This window comes from Syngnathoides biaculeatus, chromosome 14 (genome assembly GCF_019802595.1).
Source record: "Syngnathoides biaculeatus isolate LvHL_M chromosome 14, ASM1980259v1, whole genome shotgun sequence".
Lineage (NCBI taxonomy): Eukaryota > Metazoa > Chordata > Actinopteri > Syngnathiformes > Syngnathidae > Syngnathoides > Syngnathoides biaculeatus.
Window position 1 is genome coordinate 9,256,969 of NC_084653.1, and position 27,663 is coordinate 9,284,631.

General features: G+C 38.5%; 1 long non-coding RNA gene across 1 annotated transcript in view; it reads right to left on the bottom strand.

Annotated features, from left to right (window-relative positions):
* The window catches only part of LOC133511780 (uncharacterized), a 33,703-nt gene extending 24,332 nt beyond the window's left edge, over positions 1-9,371 (bottom strand). Inside the window, exon 1 of the long non-coding RNA XR_009798034.1 lies at positions 9,232-9,371. This is a non-coding gene — a long non-coding RNA (uncharacterized LOC133511780). The remainder of the gene's footprint in view (positions 1-9,231) is intronic.
* Between the last annotated feature and the right edge of the window lie 18,292 nt (positions 9,372-27,663).

Genomic DNA, 27,663 nt, shown 5'->3' on the forward strand with positions numbered 1-27,663 from the left:
AGTGATGACAAAGGAAAAGAGGATCAACTAACTGAACGTTAATGAAATTCTCCAGTCGCAGTTGTTGCAGGGGAAAAATGTTGAGGTCAGCAGGAAAAAGAAAATTGTATTATTTATGAGCTGTCAAAAATTGCACACATTTACATAAGTACACGGTTTTGAGGATCTCCGTTTGACTGCCTTCGTTTACCTTGTTTATAAAGTGTGGCATTTTGTCCAGCTCATCTTTCTTGTGTTTTTGTGTACTTAGCAGATTCAAGAAATGAAAGGATCTTCCGGGTACAACGAGAACAACAGTGTAGACCTACAGAGTAGAGCATAATCCTTACAAAGTTGGTCAGCCTCCAATTTGCTTATATTTGAAGCAAATGTTTCCTTTGGAAGTAATTAAAATTTTACAACCCACCATCATAAAAAAAGAATAAATAAATTGAACTGTGCAGGCAATGTTTTAATTACATTATTACATTGTTGTACATGTAACTATGAGGTAATACTACTACTTGCTCTCGCACCTGCTCTTTTTCCGTGGTTTTAAAATGTGCCCCTTATGCTGTAGCCAATTTTGGCTGAAGGCAGGGACCTTGGTGATCCAATCCTTGACTACAGAAGCCTCGCTCTAGGAACGTGGAACGTCACCTCTCTGGCAGGGAAAGAGTCCGAGCTTGTGTGTAAGGTCGAAAATTTCTGATATAGTCAGGCTCGTCTCCACACACAGCTTGGGCTCCAGTACCGGTTCTCTTGAGAGGGGTTCCTCAGCCGGCAGACCAGAGCTGTGGCAGTAGGGTGGTTGGTGCCTATTGTGGCGGTAATCCCTTACTCCATTAGTGGAAACATACCGTAAGGAATGCCATCAAGCTGAAGAAGGACTCCTATTGGGCATTTTTGGCCTGTGGGACTCCTGAGGCAGCTAATGCGTACCGACTGGCCAAGCAAAATGCAGCTTTGGTGGTCATTGGAGCAAAAACTCGGGGATGTGAGGAGTTTGGTGTGGCCATGGAGAAAGACTTCCATACAGCATCAAGGAAATTCTGGTCCACCAGCCGGCATTTCAGGAGGGGAAGCAGTGCACTGTCAACACAGTTTATACTCAAATTGAGGCGCTGCTAACCTTGACTCGTGACGTTGTGAGTCACTGGAGAGAATACTTAGAAGACATCCTCAATTTCACCAACACACCTTCCTATGGGGTAGTAGAGTCTAAATTCTCTGAAGAATGCTCTCCTTTCTCTGGGGTTGAGCTCACCAAGGTGGTTAAAAAGCTCCTCGGTGGCAAGGCCCCGGGGGTGGATGAGTTTCGCTCACAGTTTCTAAAGGCCCTGGATGTTGGAGGGCTGTCCTGGTTGACGCGGCTCTGCAACATCGGATGGCCATCGGTGCTACATCTGCAGTATCAGCAGTGATGCAGACTTTGGATCGGTTCTCTATAGACCGCGACTTGTGTTACGAGATGTGACAACAAAAATATTGTGAAAAGCCTACCCCAACAATATTTATTTGGTATTAAGCAGAGGCATTAAAAATTCTGGCTGTTGTGTGGTGACTCACATTTAACATGCGTTTGAATAATTCTAAACAGCTACATCCCCAATTTATAAGAGGCCATATGTGCAGTTACAGTATTTTTACTCCTGCTCTCTAAAGACATACAGATAATAAGTTAAAAAAATGTGCAAAACACGTTTTTGAATGCCTTATCTTGGTTTCCTTTTTTTGCATAGCACCAAAAACCTGCCATTTGAACCAGTATGTGCAGACATTTTAAACCAACTGTAGCTTCCCTATAGTTAAAAATATATAAAACTCCTCTAACTTTGACAAGTATGAGAAAGATGGTGGAATCCTACTACTATAATGTCTGTGAATATTCTCATTCAAGGTCATTTTAAATTTATTCATTCAATCAATCAATACTGGACTGTTCTGGTTGTCTTAGAGGATTCGACTGATTTGAAAATGAATATACTTATTTGAGGTATCATCCAGTGCATATATACAGTTTCTCTTACATTTTTTTGTTAACACTTCCTTGTTGAGCGTTTCAAAAACTAAACAAAAAGAACAATGTGAATTTTGTGATGCTTGCTAAACTGAAAACGGGTGAGGTACATGACATCATACATGATGACAACTTATAAAGTGTATTTGCTCCTGAAAATATAAATATATATATATAAATAAATATCCATTGGTACACCATCAGAGGAATTAGACAGAATGTCCGAATGTTGACGTTACATTGTGCATTATCTTATATAACCATTGTTAATGTGTCAACACTCAATTTTTGCAACCTTTTGTGAGCTTGGTATATTGCTTGACATGTATCCAATCCATCAAACCCATTTCATGTTGTTGAAGGATGTAAAGAAAAATTGAACACCCAAAAAGTGGGGAAAAAACAAAAACAGTTTAAAGATAAATCAGTTACTGGAGTGAAAAGTGTCCTTGTAGACGCATGGAAACTGCCTGAACAGTAAAGTCTATGCCATACATTGTAGGGAGTTTTCACATTCCCATAGAAACATTGAAAATACTTCAAAAGGGTTTTCAATTTTTTTTTTAAGAACATGCATGCTACTAGTTTTGTTTTCCTTGTAACACTCAAATTAAAGAGGTAGGATAGTCAAAAAAATATTTTTGTGGATGGAAATGAAGTCATGACAAAGTGTGCAAATGCACAAAAAAGCTGGAATCCGAGAATACAGTATACGTATCACTCTTTGGTGTGGGTTATATAGTACTGTCTTTGGGACATGCCCTCAACCTTTTCTATATGGTATTGTCAGTCCTCAATATATGTAGAACATTCTGAAATTACTTTTCCTCGAGGCCATTGTCCTAAAAACAATACCAAACCACCACTTTGCTCGCTTCCCTTCGCTCAGTTCACTTTTGAATAAACTACTTGGCTATGTGGCAAAGCCATATTCTTCGGCGTTGCCATCATCCAACAGAAAATATGCAACCTGTCCTGTCTCACTTTTTACAGCTTTACACGTATGATGTCATGGTAAATATGTACTAAACCCATCGTTCACATTGTGGTAGAAATGACAGCCTGGTCTGAATTTACAGATGTAACCTAAACTGAACTAGACCACAGGGTAGAAACATGCCTTTTGTGTTCATTCAGTTTACTATGTTTTGAAATGTTATCTCCTCTTATCATGATCAATATAATTACTTGGTATTTTATCAATTCTTTTTAACAAAGAAAGAAATTGCTTGACTTATTTTTTATTCATAATTTTTACTCTCATACTTAATTTTCATCAGAATCCCCTTCAATTTTACATTCTGCCTTTTGTCGCATTCTCAGCTGGCAGAGGTGAGAACAATTCAGGTTCTTACTTACAAAGAGGTGAAGCCATACAAAGAAACCAGAGTCACTAAGCTCCTCTCTGGAGACTATGGCAAAAGAATGGAGGGCAATGAATGTATTAATGAAACATTTTCCACATCACATATAATCCTCGTCTGCATATACAAAACAAAATCCCATTGGGTTTTCTGATAAAAAACACAAGCCGACTGGTCAATTACTGCTCTCATTTGCTCACGAATGATCGGATTGATGACCTCTGATTTAGATGAGGTCCATTCATTAAATGGTTCTTGTTCATGACCAGGAAAGAAAACATTTTAGTAGCAGGTGTTGTAACAAATGACGAATGGTAACATGGTGATCTGCACCTGGATTATAATGCTCATCTGCACATAAGCCATATTAGGTGTATGACCTCAGAATGGTAATCAATAGCTGTACATATGCTAACACGGTCCCTCAGGCTTCATGGGTTTGACACAAATTACCTGTCATTTCCATTTCTTCTCTACTTTTTAATCATCTGAACATTAGCCTTCAATTTATCTGGCATTTACAGGTAGATGTGTGTTTGTGCTTGTGTCTGGGTCTTAGTGGCCTATCAGAACAGACAGTTAGGCCCCAAAGTCATTGATCCGGTCCAGGCAGACCTGACCTTCTTATATCTTATAAGCCAACCAAATCAGCATGGTGGCTCCACTGATCTTAGACACTCAATCTCTCTCTAATACACACACACACACTCCATCGATCAGCGCTCTCAAGATGACAGATACATTGACAGTTATCAGCACTGAAGTGAAGATAGCCCATCTGAAGAGCAAACCCATTTATTACCGGCAATGTCTCAGAGAGACGGCGTCATGACGCGAAAACATAAAAAGCAGTTCCAAACAAACAATTTGATACAGGGCGGATAAACCAACAAAGAAGGACGGGAAGGGCGAGAAAGATGATGCATGTTTTGGTGTCAGACTATTTCCACGGACTGGTAGAGTCTGACTGTGGTTTCAGGTTACACAAGTTTACATGCACACAGGAATAAAGTAGGTGAAGGTACATGAATGTATGTAGAAGAAATCAGTGCCCTCCAATTCTTGAAGCCATAAATTGACTCAATAGTTACTTACAACAGTTAGTGGAACGTTGTCACTATCTCCAGTACAAGGCAATGGTATGCAGGTAGTAAACTCGTGATGAAAGTAAAATTATAAATACTTCCATACATGGGGAGAAAAAGGTTGACTTCAACTGTATAAATTGTAAACTAGCGAGTTATAATGGTGTAAAGCAACAGTTTCTGAAGTACAGCTATTAGGAAACTGCAGAGAATTCAGTTAAACAAATAATGTTGCTATTGTAACATAAAAAGCAGCAATGCGCTCTTTTTTCAGATCACTCAATCATCAGTGTTATTATTGCCCTTTATCCACGTCAAACACCAACATTCCTGGAGGATAAAGGACTGAGACACTGAAACCAGGCAACAGGAGGTCTTCATTTGAACATTTCAAGGTGACTTAAGCGTTCAACATGGTTGCTTTCGCATGAAGAGGCTTTAATGGCTCCACTTAGATCTTGTTGCCTTTTTGTACCCAATTTGTCCCAATTTGTCTGGAATGTTTGAAGTAACTCGTGTTTTATTTGTTTATTTTTTAATCCAAGCTTCAGCATTCATCAAGGAAATGTCACTTATCAATGTTGGCACTAACTTCTTCTTTTCAATCATATCATTCTTTTGTTAAATCAGCTTATAGGATAATTTGGTCTAAGTAAGCAAAGTCAACAGTCTGTGTCCTGGTCATGTACTTTAGCCTGGAGCTGTCTTCATAACCTTTTCGGGTTAACCTTGACGTGGTATCATACTTCGGCCACCACCAAGTAAAAACAGACTAGACTAGTTCAATTCATCACAACTGAATAGTTGTACGTTTCATTTTTTATCTCTTTAATGTACGTACCTCCATTCAGATTGCTATTGGCATTCCCTAGTGAACAGTAAAAGTGTAGTCAACAGAAAGAAAGAGCAAAATCGGACATGCATTCCTGTGTGGAGAAGCCAACATATCTGCACAAATATGCTCCATGTGGTAGGAATGATCAATTTATGAGGGGTCACTGTTTGCATGATATCACCCTGTTTGGACAGGACCCTAACAATCACATTGATGTCAGCCTCACCAGGACAGTTAAATAAGCGTACTGCCTGACTTAACTGGAACTCACATTTGTTCGGTATTACCTCTTCATGCAGCGAGTCCTCATTCCGCACTGTCCAAATATTTAGGTGAGCTTTAAGATAACAGCTGATCTCAAACAAAATGCTGATCTGAGTTGAGGAGTCTGTATTTCATTTAGAAGTAGCTATATTAACCGGGGATCATCAAAAGGCTAATCCTGACATCATGATCTTGAGTGAAATGCAGTTTCCGCGATGTTTATCATGTTGAACCACATATACTATTGTGTCATTGAAATTGATTCAGTACTTGTAGTTGACATTGATTGGTTTTAAACATTCTTTGAAAACTGATTGTACTTTTCAGCCATTGTTGTGGATAATTTTCTTCACAAAAACACTCCTAATAAACATCTATGATTCGGAGCAGAAGCTTTTTATGTCTTCATATTCCTTATTTAATATAATGACTTGGACAGTCAATGTGGTTTTGAAATCATGGTTAATATTTTTCACCAAATTACAGTAACTGTATATGACACCGTTTAGTTTGTTGTGCCTATGGGTTTACTAAAAAAATCATACATTATAATTGAATTACTGGTAAATGCTAAAGTTTCCAATTAGCATCATAGAGAGGTGATTGCTTTGACACAATACTGATTAATGTATTTATTTATGTATGCAATATTGTGGTTGTTCCTTAAGTGAAGCTGAATCACTTATGCGGCTGTAATTTTGTACTCATTTGATTATTTTATTTATTTTCCACATGTGACAAAGAAATCTGAAAAATGGGAGGAAATACAAACAGTAATACAGTTTTTGGTTCATGAAAAGCAATATCAATATTGTTGGCCACCTATTAATGATAGTCAATGTAATGGTAATCACATAAACCTTTCTTTTATCACCAGTAGATGTGTCTAAGATCACCTCTTAGCTGGGCCAGACACTTATATAAACACAAGCTGACATCTTTGCTGCGGATAAGGAATAACACACTTTGGACAAAGTGCTTATGGATCATTTGGGATTTTGACAGCTTCAAAAACCTTCCAGGAAAATCTCTCTCTCTCTCTCTCTCTCTCTTCACTCACTTCAGACAAGACAAAGACATGATTTATTTTGTTGTTTTTATTCGGACTTGATTTGCGTGGTTCCACGAGATGTGTGTGGTGGGTTTGTCCGTATGGTGTTTGCCAGTGTTTGTCCTCCATTACTGGCAAGGCACTACCATGATGTCAGCCAAGGAATTGGAAGCTAAAGCTCTATTTCAGTTTTTTTCTTCCAGAGAAAAAAATGTGTGGGTATGTGGAAATATTAAGCGTCTCCTTAATCAAGTGTAGCCTTCACAAGTTCATCATCCTCAGCCTCGAGAGGGGTCATCGTCATCTTGCAAATGAGCCTGCGTATTAACGATGACTGAAATCATGTTGTGACTTTTGACAATATGCATAGAGGAAAACACGCCACAGAAAATATCATAAAAAGGTGCAAAGCAGCCATTTTGGGTATGGAAAATTGTGTAATCACTAATTAGAATAATATTAAGAGATCTTCGTGTCGCTCGGAGCTATCAGGCCATTTATTTTTTTTATAATACATATGCATAGGCTAGAGTAATCATAATCAGGTACCCAATTGCATCTACTGTAGTGTTCCTTGAAAAATAAAGCAAATCACGTGTACCCCTAAAGACTTAAGTATGTCGACTGGCTTGTTCATCCCCGTTGTGTCCTCTGGATGATGAGCAAACACTGTGGCACTGGTCTGAAAGCATGTCACTTCTGGGCCTCTAGCCTGCAAGCTTTGACGTCTGCCAGCATCATCAGAATCAGAGCAGATCCCCGGAGACGATCTGGCAGTAATCGTAGTGAACAAACCCCCCATAAACCCACCCTCTTTCCTCATCTGAACCAGCAATAATATGATGCCGGATTAATTTTTTGTTCCACTCTGTAAGCTATGAAGGAAAATAAAAAATGCTTAGTGTCCAAAAATAATGAAACGTTCCATGATACGTCCTTATCGGCCAAAACGACGGGAAAAAAACAAATCACATTATCTTCAAAAAGGGTTTAAAAGCCTGCTCGCTGGTTTGCTCCCCACCTCAAGCTGCACGGGGAATATCAACTGAGAGACAGTAATTCGCTGAAGCGCTTAATATTCTGTTCTCAGCTATGTAATATGCAAATTTATGGGGGTCATTCGGAAGTCATCCTGGAAAAAAAAAAAACTTAAACTTAATTTAAGGCGGTTTGAGAATTTTCCAAGAAAAAGGGTTGGTTATGGATCAGGTTGATTAGAAATCAAATGACAGACTGCTTCAGAGGGCACAAAGCTGTTCCCAGCTGACACAAGAAGACCTCTGCACATTTCTTACGCCTTGACCCTATTAAACCCCACACCTGCAACATTTACACCAGAATCTGTATCCGTCCTCATGAATTTAATAGCACTCATCCGACAAATGAGATAGTGAGCTGTGGCGAATGAAGACAATGCACACACAGCGTGTTTGAGTTCCAGTTCAACAAATATCAAAATCTGTATGTGTACGATCTTATTATATATATTTTTTTAGCTTTGTTCTTGTGTAACAAGATGTCACAAAACAACAGGATAAATAATCAGTCACAGTATTTTGAGCTATGTCAACATAAAGCACATGCAAGCAATTGAACATGTTTCACATGCTTCGAATCTCATCTCCGTATCAAGCTGTCAGGGATAGAAATGAAATTATATACCGGCTTTGTCCGTGCGATCTGTGGCCTATTAAAAAGGATAGGCCTGTTAGAGACCCATTGCCTCTGAGAATGGGATATTGATCTATCTCCATTGGCTCCAGATGTGTCATTGTGTTGTGGCTGCACATTTTATAAAATCTATTCTGATATCACATGTCCGGTAACAACCTGGGATTGTTGTCCCGACTATAGCCCGGCTTTTGCTGAAAAAGCAGTAATGAAGGATACGCTATGGGCTCCGCTAATCACCACCAAAGTGGAAGACTTAACCATTTGAAGATGGACAGACTGATAGAGAGATCATGAAGCTATTAACCTCCAAACAAGCTGCTGAGAGCCCAGCAGATGGCAGGGCTGATGGCGAACATGCTGCCAGCCATTGGGTTGTGAGCAGAGCAGAATGCCAGCACATTTAGAGCAGTTTGAGTTAGCACAGTGTGTAATGTAATCATGCCATTGTCTTATTTCTACATTCCCGTTGTCTCCTTTCTGTTTCTTTCTGAAGCATATGGCTGTTGGCCATGGTAATGAAGTAGTTTTATACTGTAGGCTGTGTACACTCACTGATCACTTCCACAGTTAACAGACATGTACTGTAAGAACAACTTTACAAGATTTATAAGGATCCTGGTTCATATGACAGTTGCTGTGCTAAAGATTTAATTTGTCGCATATTTCTTAGGTGAAAAACTGTCCAAAAATGTGAAAAAAGTAAAAAAAAAGAGAAACAGACCACTACAAAGGAACTTGCGATGAGGGAAGGCAGAGCAAGACTTACACCAAGAACAAAGAACAAATAATGAAAAATGATGAAATACAATTCTTATTCTATTTTACTTCACTTGTATGTGCTGTATAATTATTTTCTCTTTCAAATCTAATCATGTCCATAATTTAAAGGTAAAAAGGTATTCCCTGTTCAATTACACAATACATGACACAAAGTACAGCAGTGAGTTGTTTTACCTCACCTCAAGTTGTGCGGTCCCTCACTAATTGGGTTAAGCAGTCTTCACATCGTTGATATACGTTTTTACACATTTTGTATGTGTACTCCAATTTTTCATAGAAGAAAGTGTCATGATCCTGCCGCTTCAGCACGAGCTGTGCGGCTGCGCTGATTAGGAGGCACACACCTGTGCCTCATGCGGCCTGATCATCCCCCGTATACATAGGACCCGGTGACGACTGGTCCTCGGCCAGTTCGTTGAGCTTTATGTCCCGTTCCAGCACTCTCGTATTCCTGACTGAACCTGTGTGTACCGACCTCCGTCCGTTCTCTGACCAACCTTGTAAGCCTGACTCCTTGACACTTCTGCCTGCGTTGTTTCCCCGTGTACCGACTCCTGCCTGTCCGCTCATCTGTTGTCGTCGCTCGTCGTCACAACCACTGCTGCTGCACCGGACTGCCTGCTCGATCCCCGACCTCTGCACACAATAAACGTGTCTCTTCTTGAACTACCTTTCGTCTTCCGAGTTCCTGCATTTGGGTCCTACTCTCGTTTCCGATGGGACGTGACAGAAAGTATTTTACATTCATGCACAACATGCTTAGTTTTACTGACCCCATAAAACCTTAACTTAAAAAGTTCGAGGTGAGACAGAAAGTACTCTCTTACAAAGTCAGACATGGGCAAACGGGCAATTTCCCTAAATTTACAGGAGCTTCCAAACAAAAAAATAGTTCTTTGATTTAAAACAATTTCCATTGTTTTTGTGTTAATTCAAGTGTTAACAAACAATTTCTAACATGGGCATTTATAGAGTTGAGACAATCCAAACTTGGGGAGCAGTTGTGAGGTGCAGGAAGCAGCATGAAGTCATAGCTGCAGTCCCTGCATTTTAAAATTTTGCTTTAAATGAATGACAGACAAGGAGAAAATTTAAAAATTGGAATACTGGTACCAATTAAAACAGGATGTAACTGATAGAAGAAGATGGAAGCTGGACTATGAAGATACCAGATCAGTCCTGTCAAACACCATGTGATGTAATACCGGTTTAGAAGTTTTAATGTTAGGTTGCTAAATTAATGGCAAATATGCCTCTCTGGGTCATAAATTAATATATATGACTCTAATGTCAGCGCCTCAACAAAAATGAACCTCAGCACACATCACTGTCACAGTGTATATATATATATATGTATAGTGTTCACACACTTAAGGCTTTGCAGTTGGGCAATTTGTTGAAAGGGCTGTTTTAAATAAAAATACCAGTCTGCCATTGACTTTATAAACGCAAAGCTATTTTCCACCTTTTTTTTCCTAGGACTTACCAATTCTTTGAATCACTTAACTAACATTTTGTTGTGTGTCCACAGTTTTTTTTTTTATCTGATCACATCTGTATGGCATGGAGTCAACCAACTTGTGGTTCCTTTAAGCTATTATTGTACTCCGAGATCCCTCAACAAAAGTCCACAATTCATTTAAATTTCTTAATTTTACTCCAGAAACAGAACAAGCATTTTTAATGTCACCCTGCAAGTTCTCAATTGGACTAAGGTCCGGGGATTGGGTTGGCCACTCCATGACATTAACTTTGTTAGTTTGGAACCCAGACTTTGCATGTTTAATGGTGTGTTTGGGGTCATTGTCTCATTGAAATACCCAATTCAAGGGAATATCCTCTTCAGTATAAGGCAACATGACCTCTTCAAATATTTTGACAAATGCAAACGGATCCCTGATGGTATGCGATAAATAGGGACAACACCATCATTGGAAAAACATGCCCATATCATGATTCTTGCATCACCATGCTTCACTGTCTTCATTGTGTACTGTGACTTGAATTCAGAGTTTAGGGGTTGTCTCACAAACTGTCTGCGGCCACTGGACCTAGAAAGAACAATTTTACTCTCATCAGTCCACAAAATGTTCCTCCATTTCTCTTTAGGCCAGTTTATGTGTTCTTTGGCAAATTGAAGCCTCTTCGGCACATGCCTTTTTTATTTTACCAGAGGGACGTTGCAGGGGATTCTTGCAAATAGATTAGCTTCACACAGACGTCTTCTCACTATCACAATACTTACAGGTAACTCCAGACTTTCTTTGATCATCCTGGAGCTGATCATTGCCCGAGCCTTTGCCATTCTGGTTATTCTGCAATCCATTTTGATGGTTGTCCTCCGTTTTCATAGAACATAGATTAATCTGGTAAGTCACATTGCACTGCTATTATTTTGAACACTACTGTAAATATTTAAGTGTGTGTATTTCACTTCGGTTGGGTCATAGCAAAGGACTGGGATTACCAAAAGACAGCATATTGAGTTTGTACTAGTTTTGTACATCAAGGTTTCACAGCCTGGCTCCTATTATTGCATTCATGGCCCCTCCATGATGAAAGCAAGGCTTTGCATGGACCTAAACAGAGAACAACCAAAGAATATAATTAGAATGAATGTACAGTAGTCGCCCACTGAGTTAGTGGGTCTTTCTGAGAACTCAAAAGTAATGCAGAATTTTTTTTTTTTTATTTGGAGTGCAGGAAGTGAATAGTTTGTTAACCACAATTTCTCACTTATTACCATTTATTGGATACCATAATTTAAAAAGGATCTTTTATGCTGATGAAAATGTTGGGTGAAAGCCTATTAGCAAAGAGTTTTTGTTGCCAATTCCGCAGCCCCCTTTTATTATATACTGTAGCATCCAACTGTAATGTTAACACTCATCTCATTGTACAAAACTTCACATTAGGGCAAACAGTGTGAGACATTGATTACGATATTGTCACATTTTGCAAGCAGGATTGAAAAATCAGCAACAGCAGAGGAATTTGAACTCAATGAAAACTGATGTTTGCCTGGATGTGATGTAAAAAAATAAATACAATGAAAACTGTGAAGGATAGGACAAATGTGTTTCACAGCAATGAGTGTCCAGTGTCATATAACATGTTCAAGTTTGGAGGCTCCACTGTCATTGGTCACCCTTCGTGATCAGTGTATGAATCATCCACGACCTCAGAGTGACAATCGGGCTGACCTGGGAGGTCTGTATTTGTGGGGTTGTCAGCCATTCATTTTACAGCATTCCGGCATGATTGGGAGTTTCCAATGAATTCATTCAACATTCAAGAATTAACCCAAGTACTGCATAAGACAAGTGGAAATTCTCACATCCATACAAAAATAGGGAGGATTTCATTTTAGGAAGAGCATTGAAGAATCATCCCAAATCCTTTTTTGAGTCTTTTTACTATTGTCTAGTGTTAAACAACTGGTGCAGCTCAACAGTAGATCCTTATTCTGTAGAGAATTATTATACACTATCATCCATCCTGAATTAAACAACGCAAGTATGTTTCTCAAGAGACTGTTTGGGAAAAAAAGAACAGATTGCCATTTCAACTTTATTATGGGTAAATTCATGTTTGAATGTGTCACATTAAAGATTTTGCAGCTCCATAACTGTAAGGTGTAAAGGAAGTCAGGTTTAAAGTAATGGTAAACGGGATGAAGATGAAAAGTCAAATCAATTCATTTTCAGCTGTTATTGCTCTATTGAGACATTGAATATTTTCTTGATGTTGTCAAAATTAGTATTGGTTAATATAAGTATTATACCAGTATAGTAATTAGTATTGTAGTATCTCCTCACTCATTTAGGGGGCACATGCATTGACCAATGATATGTGAGTCATCTTATATGTATGTAAACTGACACATATTTGTCCAATGATAGTTGTGAGATAATTCATCTCTTAAACACATTTCGTGGGTGGGCATGTTTTAAATCATGTACTTAACGCTAATCTCCGAAAAACACATTTTGTACAATGTGTCAATTGTGTTACCTGATAAGCCCCGTAATCTTCTTTTGATTTTTGGGGGTCCTGTATCACAGAAATCTGCTAATTGCAGTTTACTACTGATTGGTCTGAAAGTAGAAACGAAATTTATCTGTAGCTGAATTTACCATTATTCTAGTGTTTCTCCTTACTCTGCCTTTTTATTTAAAACCAGGAAATTAGACCCTGGGTCTCCCATGAAGTCTATGCTGAAATGCAGACCATGGGAAGGAATGGCGTATGTGCAAAATATAACATTTTTCACCCGCTGATTTCAATGTTATACATTCCTGAAATCCTGAGAAGCAGTCCAATAAGTGTATCTGCTGGAGTGTCTGGCGGCCAAAGACAGCACTGTTTTAGACTGAAAATATAAACACATTTTGGTCATTAGTTTCCAAAACAAAAGCATTTTGAATCCTGCAAATACAAACATTCAAAAATAGATTTTTTGATCAGGATATTGTCATTGTTTCCATCCAAGCACTGGAAATACAATACATTAAGATACCAACAATGATCGACTGCAGCACTGCTTCTCCTGTCCCAAACATGTCCTCTCTGTTCTCTATTTAATGCCATCAATAGAATCATTATTGTCTTCCAGTCCCCTCATCAACCAGCCACAATGTTTTCATTATCACTGTCAAGCAGAAAATTTAAACATCACAATAGGTTCAGCTGACTTCTTGCTTATAAAAGATTTCTGTAATATTTTCTAGATACAAGTGAAGAACATTTTATGTATGTGGCCTCAAATTTCTGATCACATTGTCAGTATTTGTCTGACAGTGTGCCACCAATTTGACAACTAATGCTGCCTCTTCAAACAAAGACATTTGTGTCTCTGCACAAGCGCACACAAAATACACACAAATGGAGTGTGCAGAGGTAATAAGAGGTAATGAGTTTGGGGTCCAGCATGCTGAGGGCCATTGTCGGGGGATTGGGGCAAGCAAATATGATATTGACTTCCGCAAAGAGATTAAGACTGAGTAAGAGGAGTGGGTGTGAAAGATAAAGCAAGCTGGCGGCAGCAGATGAGTCGTTTGAACTTTGGGGTTAATCTTAAAAGGTACAGATACAAAGCACTGGTGGGTGATTAGAAAAAAAGCATGTCAGAAAGGGACGCTTGCCTGATTGTTCTTATGGTACAACCACAAAATATATAAAAATGAAACCAGTCTTGTTAGGTTAGCATTGTTTACTTTTGTTTGTGCGTTTCCAGGGTTTTGGTATTGTCCTTGCTTGAGTCAGAGCATCTATCAGCATAGTACCCAATTGCTGGTATTACTAGGACTTTTAGAAATAAACAGTGAGATATACTAATATCCAATGAGCTTAATAATAAGCAAATGCTACAAAGGGAAGTTTATTCCACTCTGGATTTTTTATTTGACTTCAGTGAGGTTATTGTATGTACAGATGACAGATGTATATAAAACTAAAAAAAGAAGAGAAAAAAAGTCTACGGTCAATCATCACATTTGCTAAGCCTCTTCTAAAAAACAGAGCAAAACAGAGAAATTCCATGTTAGCAAGCTATAGACCCATCTCAAATCTTCAGTTTATAGCCATGATTCTTGAGAAAGTTATTTTTAATCAACTTAGCAATTTATTGAATTTAAGTTGACTTTTTGACCCATTTCAATCAGGTTTCCAAACTCATCACAGTACAGAATCTGCTCTTATCAAAGTGCTAAATGATATAAGGTTGAATACTGACTCAGGAAAGGTGTCAATTTTGGTCTTGTTGGATCTCAGCGCGGCTTTTGATACGGTAGATCACAAAATACTGCTAAACAGGTTAAAAACATGGGTAAGACTAAATGGAAGGGTCCTGATATGGTTTAGGTCCTACCTAAAGAAAAGGAGCTACTTTGTGACCATCGGAGGTGCCCGGTCTCAGCGAATGGCAATGACCTATGGGGTCCCTCAAGGGTCAGTTCTTGGACCTCTTCTGTTCAGCCTGTATATGCTACCCTTGGGTCAAATTCTTCAAAACTTTAATTTTGACGACCATACCTATGCAGATGAGACACAGTTATATAAAGCAGTGTTCCAGATGACTACAGTTCAATTGAGGTATTGTGCCACTGTCTGACTCAGATAAATAACTGGATGAGCCAAACTTTTCTTCAACTAAATCACAACAAAACTGAAACAATTGTTTTTGGCAATAAAGAAAATAGAATTGCTGTTAGTAAACACCTGGACTCTCTATCTTTAAAAACCAAATACCAAGTCCGAAACCTTGGTGTTCTGATCGATTCTGACCTGACTTTCAACAAACATATCAAGTCAATCACAAAAACTGCCTTCTACCATCTGAAGAACATATCTAGAGTTAAATCTTGTATGTGTCAAGCAGACCAGGAAAAGCTCATCCATGCTTTTATTTCAAGTAGACTTGACTACTGTAATGGTATTCTGACTGGACTCCCAAAAAAAAGAGTATTAAACAGCTGCAGCTCATTCAGAATGCTACAGCTTGCGTTCTGACCAAAACAAAGCGGTCCGAGCATATAACTCCAATCCCAAAGTCCTTGCACTGGCTTCCAGTCAGGTTTACAATAGATTTTAAACTTCTGGTTTTTATTGTTTTTATGCTGTTTTCAATGTTTTATCTTTTTGTTTTCAAATGCCTTTAATTATGTAAAGCATATTGTGTTACCTTGTGCATGAAATGTGCTATACAAATAAATTTGTTTTGCTTTTGATTCGCTTTGTCTCAGTAATCCATCTAAAACTTTATTGGTTTTTTTTTCTGTAACATTATTTCATTAATTGCTTGGTAGTCTTTAAATTGGGAAATTAGCAAAACATGTTTTGCTAGATTCGAGAACACCATGTCTTCAATTTTTACAAAAGGAGAAAGTGTATTGAGTTGGGTTTCTGGTTCACCTCCTGTGACTGTTGTGAGCAGGAAGTGCTTGATTGCCACTTCTCTGTTTATAGCAGTTATGTAACACTAGCCTGATTACTGTTTTATGGCTCAGTGTGATTGACAAGAAACAAATCAGACACTTCATGCTGTTCAGTCACATTTATGTAACTTAGACGCCTCTCGTTTGAAATCCAGATAATAAAATGTTTTGGATGTGTTACAGGGAAGATGGTTGTGTTCAAGAGGATTAAAAGGCTGACTTACCGTATACTCATTCATTAGTTATCCAATGACACGTCCAGTGACGTTCATGTTTATCATTAAAGCAAGAATTTGGCTATAGAGGTAACATTCAGTAAATAGGTTGAAGCAGGGTCAAAAACCTCGAGGTCGCAAGTCATGTGGTTCTTTTGAGGACTGCATCTTGCTCACAGATAAATATTCACCGACAATCCTCAGCATGATAAATATTGAATAATTCTGTTGAGATTTTAAAGCAACCGATAGCAGAAGTCACAGGGTTAAAATTAATGTTCAAAGTATAAAACATTCTCCTGGATTTAATCAATCCATCCCTTTACTACCGACATGTGGGTGACTGGAGGCAAGGCTACATGTTCCTCGGGGTACAGTAGAGTTAGACTCATTTTTCATTGGGTAATGGGGTAGCCTACCTGGGTCATTGTGAGGTCAAGAACTAAACTTCCCCCCTTTCTACCAAACGGTCAGGTAGCTTTTAACAAAGAAAATGTGGTGAAAAGAAAGAAAGATGAGGAGAACTGTATATTTCACCACAAAGAAACAGAGGATTTTTTCATGGTGGTGAGAGGAAGTTCTGAGGTCTCCAATAGTCAAGGATAAAATTACATTGATGTCAACTACAAAGCAGCTCTTTGACATATGCCACGTGATATTTGCTTCAAAATAAGCACTACCCTGCTGAGTTCAATTTAGCAGAGCAACTCTCAGCAACTCCATGTATGGACCTAAGAAGCTGACGGAAAATCTGCTAGCTTCATTGGTTCTTTAGCAAAACTGGGAAAAGTAAAGCCATTCACAGATGGAGAGTAAACCGATATATTCATGCGTGATGTGATCAATGAGTTTTCTGATCCCTTTGCGGATAATGACCAGGTCATCAAATGAATCTGGATTTCAAATTGAAAACATCTACAACCCATTGTTTTTGGACCGTATTTGAAAGGTGAAAAACATTCATCCCGACCTCTGTGAGCTTAGAGGGCTAAATTGACTCTAAAATGCAAACTAGTGTTATGATATATGTGTTATGTTAATGGACAAAAAAATCAAAATGAGTGAAGTCAGTCAAGAATAGTCTTTCAGAATCCATGTAAACAAAAACAAACACAGAACAATATAGAATATCATTGTGGTGAGAAGTATAATACAGTAAACTTTTTCATTATAAATATTGTAATTAATATGGCACATGTGAACAAAAAAAGGAATTTTCAGAATGAATCTCTTTTTGTTTTGGGAGAATTGCTCTAAAATGGCTTCATGACTACATAATGACATAAGCTCGAGAACTCATTCCACCCAGAAAATAACTAATGATTGTGTCTCATGAGAAAAAGTATAAATAACAAATTTTTCTCACACACATAGCAATATACACCTAGTTTCACAATATGTCAAATGGTGGAGGCAGAGCTCGTCATCACGGTGATCGTTTGTTCTCACAAACACAACAAATTTGTTATTTGCAACTAATGTTTTTGCCACAATGATGACAGAAAAAGTCAGTAGATTTTGTAACTATAAATCAATTTTCCCATTTTATTTACAGAAATTCTTGTCATCGTGACATTCTTTGTCTTTTCCATCACTGCATTTTCCTTCTGGTCCTTTTCCTTTCATCTTCATTTTCCACTTTCTTCTCTCCTGCCTGCAGTCAAATGCTGGCTGCATCTCAAAGATAGACAAGCACAGTGCGCCAACAGTTAGCACATTTACTTCCCGGCAAGAAGGTCGCGAGTTTGATTCTGGCCTAGGACCAGGAAAGAGAATGTGTTGATCTGAAACTCTTTGTGTGTGCGTGTGTGTGTGTTTATGTCCTTTACCAGGTAAAAGACTGAAAGAACACCAACCATCACAGCTGAGGTGCATGTGTGGCATTTCATCATTTACTGTATTTTAAATGGTAATCTTGTGAAGCAGCCTCTCAAATGTGTAGTAAATTCGTAGTCCCCATGTAGATATCACAGATTTTGCTGTGAGACTATGAAATTTGGAATTTTTGTCCATCTAAAAGTATAATAAAAGGACATCAACCACCTATTTATAGGCCTTAATTGTCTTTCTTTTTTGTTCCAAGATGTTGTCCATATTTGGATGGATCAGTCGTGGTTAGTTCAATACTATTGCAGTGCTTCTAATTCCATTTTATCATGATTACAGCATGAATAAGACATATTGTACTATCAAGTGCATCTAATAACTGACATTTTTGAATCGTGTTGGATCCAGACGCCAATTTAGATTCAGCAATGAAAATGAACATCACCATGGTAAAAGCCCAAAGGTGCCTTGTCTGGCTAAAGTATCAACATGTCAACATCCCTTTGCATTGGAAGTTTCTTTCAGCTTGTCCCTTTCGGGGTCGCCACAGCGCACATTTATATTTGACACATTTTTTTTTTTTTTTTTACACCGGATGCCCTTCCTGATGCAAACCTTCTCAGGGAGCGGAGGCCTCAGTGGGATACGAACCCACAACCCCTGGTTTACCAAACCAGTGCTGTAACCACTGAGCTATGGGGCCTCTGTCTTGCCATTGCAACTCCACTATCCAATACACGATGACATGACAGTGAACTGTGCCACATCTTCTCATGGCTCATAATTGCTCCCCACTTGCCTTTAATTAAAATACATAATCCCATTAACAGGCAGAAATAGGATTAATACTGCCTCTGACTCCAGTTGCTGCTCTGTGATGAGTGTGCATGCGTGAGCGTCTGATAGGTCTATTGAGAACTCAAACATGTCTGCTCCCCCGACTCCGAGATATCAGCAGAACCAGAGGTTTGATGTGGGTGAGAGGGCGAAAGTATGGGGAGATTGCAAAGGACACAGACATAGAGAGTGCAATTGACCAGGAACAGGACAGGTAATTAGATAAACAATACATTTATAGTGCATCCGCTTGTTCTCCACTTGTATCAAATATTATTAATTACCCTATTCTTTGGATGAAGAGCTCTTCTAAATGAAATTGAAACCGTATTTGCTAACTTGACTGTATTACACATTGACTCTGTGAAGAAAAACAATGACACTACGAAGTAACAAAGTAATGTGAAAACATATTACACAGAACACATTAAACATTATATTTACTTTTCATTAAACATAATTGGAATAGATGATTGATGACTAGAATAACTGCTGCATTGAACAAAATGTAACATTCACATCTAACCCAGCCAATCACAGTGAAGCCACTAAATGTATCTTTTTACGCTTATTACAGCACAGTGTAGATGTGTTTGTTTCTTATGTCCTCACACCAAAAAGTTTCTTGCTTTGAGGCATTTCTGTGAGTCCATGTTTGGCTGGTTTCCAACCATCCCAGTTGACTAAAGCTTTAGATCAATATCTGGGGCCGAATTATAGAGAAGTGCTTTTCAGAGATGGTTAAATTTATTCAATAAATGTGTCTGAATATAAAAATGTACATACCATAGACCACAAAGCGATCATTGGACAGAGAGAACTTTAGTAGCTAGCTACAGAAACAAGGGCATATTTCTGACAATGGAGGTTTTTTGGGGCCTTGCTCAAGGGAACATCGGCAACGTGTCGATACTCTTCGGAGGGATCTAGTGTGGGATATTTGGTCATCTTCTCAAGCACTCCCCAAAAGCCCTTTTATAAGTACTATTTACCTTAAATAGCTGGGACCCTGTAACTTGCTCAAGGACACATTGGTGATGCTGAATGAGCCATTCTGAATTTCCAACAAGCTATTCTCAGATCACCACAGGTCATTTAAGGCCTGAAATGCTGTTGCCCACTCTGAGATGTATAAAAAAAAGAGGTATGATTTTAAAAAATATGCAGCACAGTTCCCCTCTCCCCCCCGAGACATCTTCCCTCACTGCCAAGCTAAAGGTGAGAAACAATGACCGTGAAAGGATGACATGCCAGCACAACACCTCTATTGTCGTAGCAACAAAAGCTGCAAGGATAAGAGAACATGCCGACCGGGGAGTGTTCAATGTTCCAGAGTCGATTATGTTGTTGTTGCCTCACAGCAGAGATTCCCGACATCTGTTTTTGTCCTGGAACATACCTCGTACAAGTCAAAATCCATCCATGTCCTCATCTCTGCTTTGTCATTGTCACGTTATCTACATCTCTGCGTTCAGCACCGCTGTCCATCACAACAATAATAGCATGCAATCTGTGTCCTGTGCTACGTGAATCCAGTTAAAATCTTTCTTTTTTGTGTGTTTGTGTCATGGGAATGTTTAGGCATCCTCAGTTTATAAAGGTCTTTGGTGGTGATAAATGGTGAGCAGTGAACGAGTTTGCACCACTTCCGGCATGCAAGCCAACAACATGAGAAAATATTTCATGAGATATTTTTACATATTTGGCCTTGAAGTGTTTTTCAAACAAATATTTACTTCATGACTTTAGAATTATATAATGATTGTGATCTAGAATGCGATGTGTTCTGACATACAAATTGCTGTATAGGAACCAAACTCCATCGTGAAGCGAGGAAAGACATTTTATTGACAGCACTGAGTACAAAGGCAAGAATTCCTTTGAAATACAGCTTGGCATCCCTGTTAGTTTATCATGGCATGCAGAATTTGTGGAACTTTAGTAAATATTCCCAAAACAAAGAATAGGTTTGAGCTATCCAAGTGACCTTGTGTGACAGTTTTACTGGTCAGTATTCCAACAGTGTACTCCAGCTGTCTGTGCTGTGCGTGCATGAATATACACTGCATGTGTCAGGGTTTGAATCAGTGAGTGCTGAGTTCAGAGGGCTTGTCTGTGTGCTCTCTGTTGGCTTTGCTCTGACAAGACAGTGAAGTGACAAGGCCAAAGCTTGGACACGAAGACATTTTTTTCAAAAACAAGTTCTAATTTGCTCACAAAATATGAAGAGTTTTCACCATCAGTAGTGTAATTGTAATGCTTCTGAGTTTGAGGGACCTGCATGCATCATTCCAACGACTGTGTTTTTTTAGCTCGTGTTAAAGATTCTTTGCATCAAAAGTTCGGCTCTCGAGATCAGAATTTTAAGGTTAATCCCTCCTGTCATAAATCAATCACATCCCTTTGTTTCCATTCCTCTTGTTTTTAAAGCCATTGCTCGTCACAGCATAACCCAGATATAGAATACTAGCTACATATGAGTTTTGGATGCAAAGGCGAATGAAACCAATATTAATCAAACATTTTTACTACTTACACTACCCCCAAAATAGTGAATTGTATCAATCAGTAAAAATTTTAAATAGCCAAGTCTTGATTTGCATGGGAATCATTTGTATTGCAGAGGGTCACACAGATGAATTCTTTGTAACTGGGAATTACATTTCCAGTCATTTTTTCATTAAGAAATGTGTGCATTTTATTGGAAATCAGTCCCGCGTGGAGTTTTCTAGCCTTTTGCCCAACTCAGCACGGGTTGTCTATGGCTTCTGCTGGGATCCTGAAGAGGATAATGAATGCATGAATAACTCATATTTTATGCGAGATGCCCTTTTCAAGCTTACGTTTCCAGAGTTGGAATCAGCATTACAGATTTGCAGTGATTGAGTGTTGGAGACACTGGGCAGAAATCAAATCGCGGTGTGAAAGCCAATACCTTGTATACTATCAACGCACTATGAAATACATCTCAATGTAATTAATAGAAACATACTTAGTTTTTCAATTGATGTTGGAAAAAAATACACATATCCTGTAGTGCTCACCCTACTTGGAGATTTTGGCAAAATATTATATTTTGGTTCCAAAACATTTTTCGTGAATCATCTCTGTAGGATGTCTGGAAAAGTATGTTGCAACACCACTCTCCATCTTCCATGGAAGCTTACTTTGGAAAGAATTGACACAAATGTTGCAGCAGTGGGGAAAAAAAGGCCACTAATGATGTAATTTGTGCTTGACGTTTTGTACAAAATACCTCTAAATTCTTTAGGGAGTCATTGCAATTGCATTAGTTGTGTGCTCCCTCCATTTACAGATGTGGAATAAAGATAAATCAAATATTTCTTAACTGTAGTACTTTTCCGCAAACCCATACATTAATTATAGTTTTATGGTATAAAGATTGAGATCACTCATAAAATGAATAGCACACAGTCATTAGTTAGTTTTTTTTTTTTTTTAAACTGGAGTGCAACAGCATCAATCTATGACATTTTGGCTAACAATATATGTCTATTGTGAGTGACACTAAGGAAAAAGGGCAAAGGTTTTTATAGGATGTAAATCGTGCATGTCAGCAAAGAAATGCAAGCAGCAAAGCCTTGATACAGTTTGCGTTGCATAACAGCTCATGCATAACACAGCGCACGTTTTACATTTACATATGCACATAAAGATGCAGGCAGACACATATGGTACAGCCTTCTATTTTCTTTGTTTTTCCATACAGGTAAAACAAACAGGATGTACTCTATATGCTATATCTGCATCCATGCTCTTATGTTCAAATGTTCACATCAATAAGAGTGCGTTACACAGAGACCAGCTTAATTTGAACATTCTCTTCCCTAGTTTCTCGATGGACTGAAGTGGAAGTCTACTGATTCAATTCAACACATGCTTGTCAAGTTGACACATGCTGGAGTGTCATCAGAGGAAGGATTAGGATTTCGTGGACTCCAGCCACAGGGTTATTGAATGATGGCAAAGGGATGCTTTCAGCGCATCATATGACAATTGACTAAAAAAAATGGAACATGGAATTTTTTTAAGGTAGGTAAAAATACTTCTGTGGCACATGGTGGTGTCTTGAAGGAACACCGATAACAACGACGCACAGAGAAGCCATAAAGAGGACACTTAGGCCCAGTAGAGTTGAGGTTTGGGTGAGGGGACACAGAAACAGCTTGACAGTCATTAAAAGTGAAGAAACTTCAAAGAGAAACTTGGAAAAAAGAGGTAATTATGAAACTTTGAGATGAAATTTGTCCCATTTTTCTGTGCAACTGAGATCCAGAACCATCCTCCCCCGCCTCCCTGTCCTCGAGTTCACCTCGGCGGCTTGTTTTCGCCAAGCTGTCCTCCTCGTTACCTAGCTAATCCTAACCACTGTCAAGATTTAAATGCTGCTTTCAGCGTGTGCCATATTTTCTGCATTCAGCATCATTTCCCTGAGCCTGAGAGACAAGGAGAGAGTGGGAGGAACATCAGACGAGATAAAGAGACACACTCCGCGGATTACACACACGTACACACATACATATGCCAATAAAAATGCAGGAACACATTGTATTAGCCTCTGTTTAATTAGCCCGGTGATTTTATCGGGGTGATCAGGAGTTCAGCACAGTAAAGTTTCTTGGAGATAAAACAGAGTTTGTGGATGCCAGATCTAATGGATGCCGAGCAACATTTAAGGAGATGGAGGAAGAAGAATTGGAGGAGAGGAAATGAAGATGATGAGAGGGCACTTCAGTTTAATTGCTCACCTGATACTTTGAACTCCTTCTTTATCATTCTCTTCCTTCTATTAGAACAGATGAGAAAATTGTCTGTCAGATTCACACTGTGTAGAGATACAGTACTTTATTTTCCACTATCTAGTTCAGGTATCCTGACCACTACATCCAAGGGTCAATTAGTTATAACTCCATCATACTTTTAGTGGTGTTCCTTAGTTTTCCTATCATAACAATATGGTAGAGTACGTTTGACTCTACCCAGTAGTTAATTGGCAATCAGTCCATGCTGTACCGCAGTTTTCTACTTAGAGGCCTAAATTTTCAGATGACACTAAACAGAAATGTGGTACAGGGAATGTCTGTATGGATGACTCTGTTTGCCTTAATCTTGAAGTTGTTCAATTACTTACTTTGGAATGAGCAAAAAACAAACAGATCCACTTTTTGTCATGCTCTAGATCCAAATAAGACTTTGATTTCCAATGCGTATGTGGATACTGTGCTGAAAATCCCATAAGGGTTAAGAATAAGTAGAAAAGAAGGAGTTTTGAAGGCAGAGGTTAATCAAAAATGAACAATGTATGTTATTTTGGGGAAAACTCATTTGGCAGTCTAAGGTGAGTCATGCTAGTCATTCATTTATTTACATATTCATTGTCTCAACATTACAAATATAGCTTCTGAAATACTGGACTGCAACTGCAAAAACATCAAATTAACGATGCCATGTAGGATAAATATTACTCATTAAGTACCCATTCGTATTACTTGCACTGATGTTACTGCTGCAATTTACGCACAACCGTGAGAGGCCCAATTCACACAACATCTGGGGATTCTTTTGGACAAGAATTTCAACAACTTCATGCATTTCTAATGAAACAAAGCATCTCCTATAATCAGTGGTGTTCATTGCAAAATCCATCTTTGTATCAAAGTTATGATTACAGCCGAACAACCAAAAGTTATTTTTACCTCTACAGAGTCCAATAATTCTTAAATAATGCTGAACGATGAATCAGTTTTTATTAAAGAAAAGAATAATGTCATAAGTCATCATAACACCGTGAGGTATTGATTTTGTCAGATTCTGAAGCTTCTCAGAAATTCAATAACCTTGCTCCCAAAAGCTACTAAGCTTCACTGGACATTGTGGCCATTGTGACATAGTCTTGGCTCAGACACCACCGCAATGTAATCCAGAGGTTGACGACTGTACCTGTTGAATGTCAGGCATCGGGTCAAGAGCAAGGCATTGCACTGTACTGTTCTGCTAAAGAAGAAGTTGGGCCAGAAAAAAAACTCTTAATTAAGCAATCAATCTGCTCCTGAACCCATCATCAAGCTACGATTACAGGATTTGGGTGGAGCCCAAAAGAATGAGCTCAGTGCTTTCGAAAGACCTAAATCCTTCATGAGCTGACACATCTGGAGGCACTAGACTCCTTACTGTTTCACACTGAGAGGAACCAGCCGCCAAATAGTTACAGGTTTGGTCAGGATGCTGCTCTGATGTGTCCAGCTGATACACTCAGTACCTGCCAAATTTTACTGGAAGGAAATTAATTCTGTTTAGGTCATTTATGGTACAGTGAACATCCTGATTGGACCCTGTCTAAAAGTTGGATCATTCCATATAATGTAATCCTCTCCAATTAAGGCAATGACAAGGGAACCTCTAGCATTTCAGTGAAAGGGAAAATGTCATCTTGTAAGCAATCATGGGGATAACCCAGCTGTATTGTTCCTCATCATCACTGAAATGTTTTCACCTTAACCCCCTAAAAACATTGCTTTCCTTGACTATTTTATCAACAGACAGTCTATGTGAAGACTTCAAAAGTATATTGTTCATTCCTCTAATGTATTTTGGACAAAGGAATTTGCGTGGATCATATTTTGGTGACGTGCTGTGGATGGTTCCGGAAATGCCTTGGGCTTGCGGGTGCTATTGGTTTTCACCTCTGATCCTTATAGAGGCTCAGAGAGAACAGATATAAATGTGGTTTGGAAGTCAGAAGGAATTGAAATCTAGTAAACTATGGCTTGGCCTGAGAGATTATCCAGGTGGGTGGTGATGTACCAGCAGTTTTATCTGAACTGGATGGAACAAGAGCAAAGACTGGTCAGTTTCTAGGTATAAATTCACCATCATAAGACTTTGCCATTGTTTTTCTTGGCTACTTCCAATCAGCTCATTTCCAGATGGATTTATTTAACACGCTAACGTTTTTGTTTGAAAGATAAATGAGTTGGGGTTTATTCTGAAGTTCCCAACTGGAATTATTGCAATTCCAAAGGCTGTCCAATGAGAATTCCCACAATGTGAGTCAGTTTATTCAATATACAAAGGTAAGAGGACGCGACTAAAGTTGAACCATCAGAGGAACAGAAGAGTGGGCCAATTTGAATAAATCTTTTCACAATAACCTAATTTACATTGCAAACCGTGCACATTTTTTAATTGCTCAAAAGTACCATATAGCATTGAAGGAAGATGAAAGATCATTTTAAGTTTAAAAAAAAATCTGCAGGATTTGGGGAGATTCTCATGAGCAGATCAAAAAAAGTCTTGAAAGCTTGAGATTCATTTCAGAGGCAAAACTGGAACAAAGAGAGAGATGGGAGAAGTGAGAGAGATGCAGCCAACATACACTGTCTGTTGCCAACATGCAACACGGGCATGCACACACATGTGAACACACAATAGTTTTCCACCAATTTTGAGTACATAGGTTAAAATATAACAATCCCATATATCGGTAATTGGCCCTTCAGTTTTCAGTCCTTGAACAAGCCGGGCCAAAGGTCGTGCTTTATAGTAAGAGTTTGAGTGACCCCCATCTGGCAGGTGATTGGTTAAAACTATGAGCCAAGCAGAGAGAGGAGACAGACCACCCAGCAACAACGAACGTGCCAATTGGATAATGCACCGCTTGGTCCAGTTGTTTGTCATATTCCCAAGTCAGAGACATCAGCCTTTGTTCTTGAAGCGTGTCTTGGTGGAGTGTGGGCTTATGATGAGGCCAGAGAAGAAATTAAAACTCACTGAAATTGGACAATCATTGGAATGTTTTATGATTTACTTTGTCACAAACTCGTTTTTTTCTTATAACTTTTTTTTTTTTTACAGTTGTTCTTTGGGATCGTGAGCTTCAACGTATGCCACTGTAGGTAGGCTACAACATGTGGATGTGGGGTTATGTGGTGTGGCCAGTTAGCTGACACTCGGACTCTCCTGTGTCAGAAAAGGTTATGTGAAGGTAGAAGACGGATTAGTGCACTTCAAAGAAATGCTCGTTTCTAAGATGGTTGATGCAAAATCCGCTTTGTGTAAATGGACAGCTCGCACTCAAAAAAAAAACTGAGTCCTAAGGTGAGGACAATTCAAATGCACTCTCAGTGCATTGATTTTATTTGGAGATACTCCAGCTTGAAAACATCCAATGCAGTCTGGTGAGGGCTTGTGAAATGTATAAGAAGTCAAATTTATTTACTCTTCAAGAAATCATCACTGTTTATACATACATATCCTAATGGAATAAAACACATTTTCAAAGCTTTTATGATATAAACAAAAAATATGTTGACAGTCACTGCAGGACATTATAATGATATCACCATGATGCTATTTGTGCCATTTGTGTGTGTATGTTATTGTGTACATTCATGGTTTTATGCTGCAGTTCTGTAACTGTCCATATTCAATTGTATTTTTGTTCCATATTATGTACTTCTACCAATGGCAAAAGTTAGTTAGCAACATTATGCAAAGGCGGCACAATTATTTTCCCATTTAATTTTGTACATATGTGATGGATATGCATTTCAAGAAGCAATTAGATTTTATATAAAAATCATCGAAATATTACACTTCAATTCACAATCCACCATAATATCCAGCACAACTTCAATAACTTCACATAACTTTGAAAAGCTACCTGTAAAAATGATTTCATTGTTATAAAGAACTACATATTTTGTTTCAATGAGTGACATAGAGGCCATGTTACTCTTGCATGGATAATTATAATGTTTTCTATTAAAACAGTTCA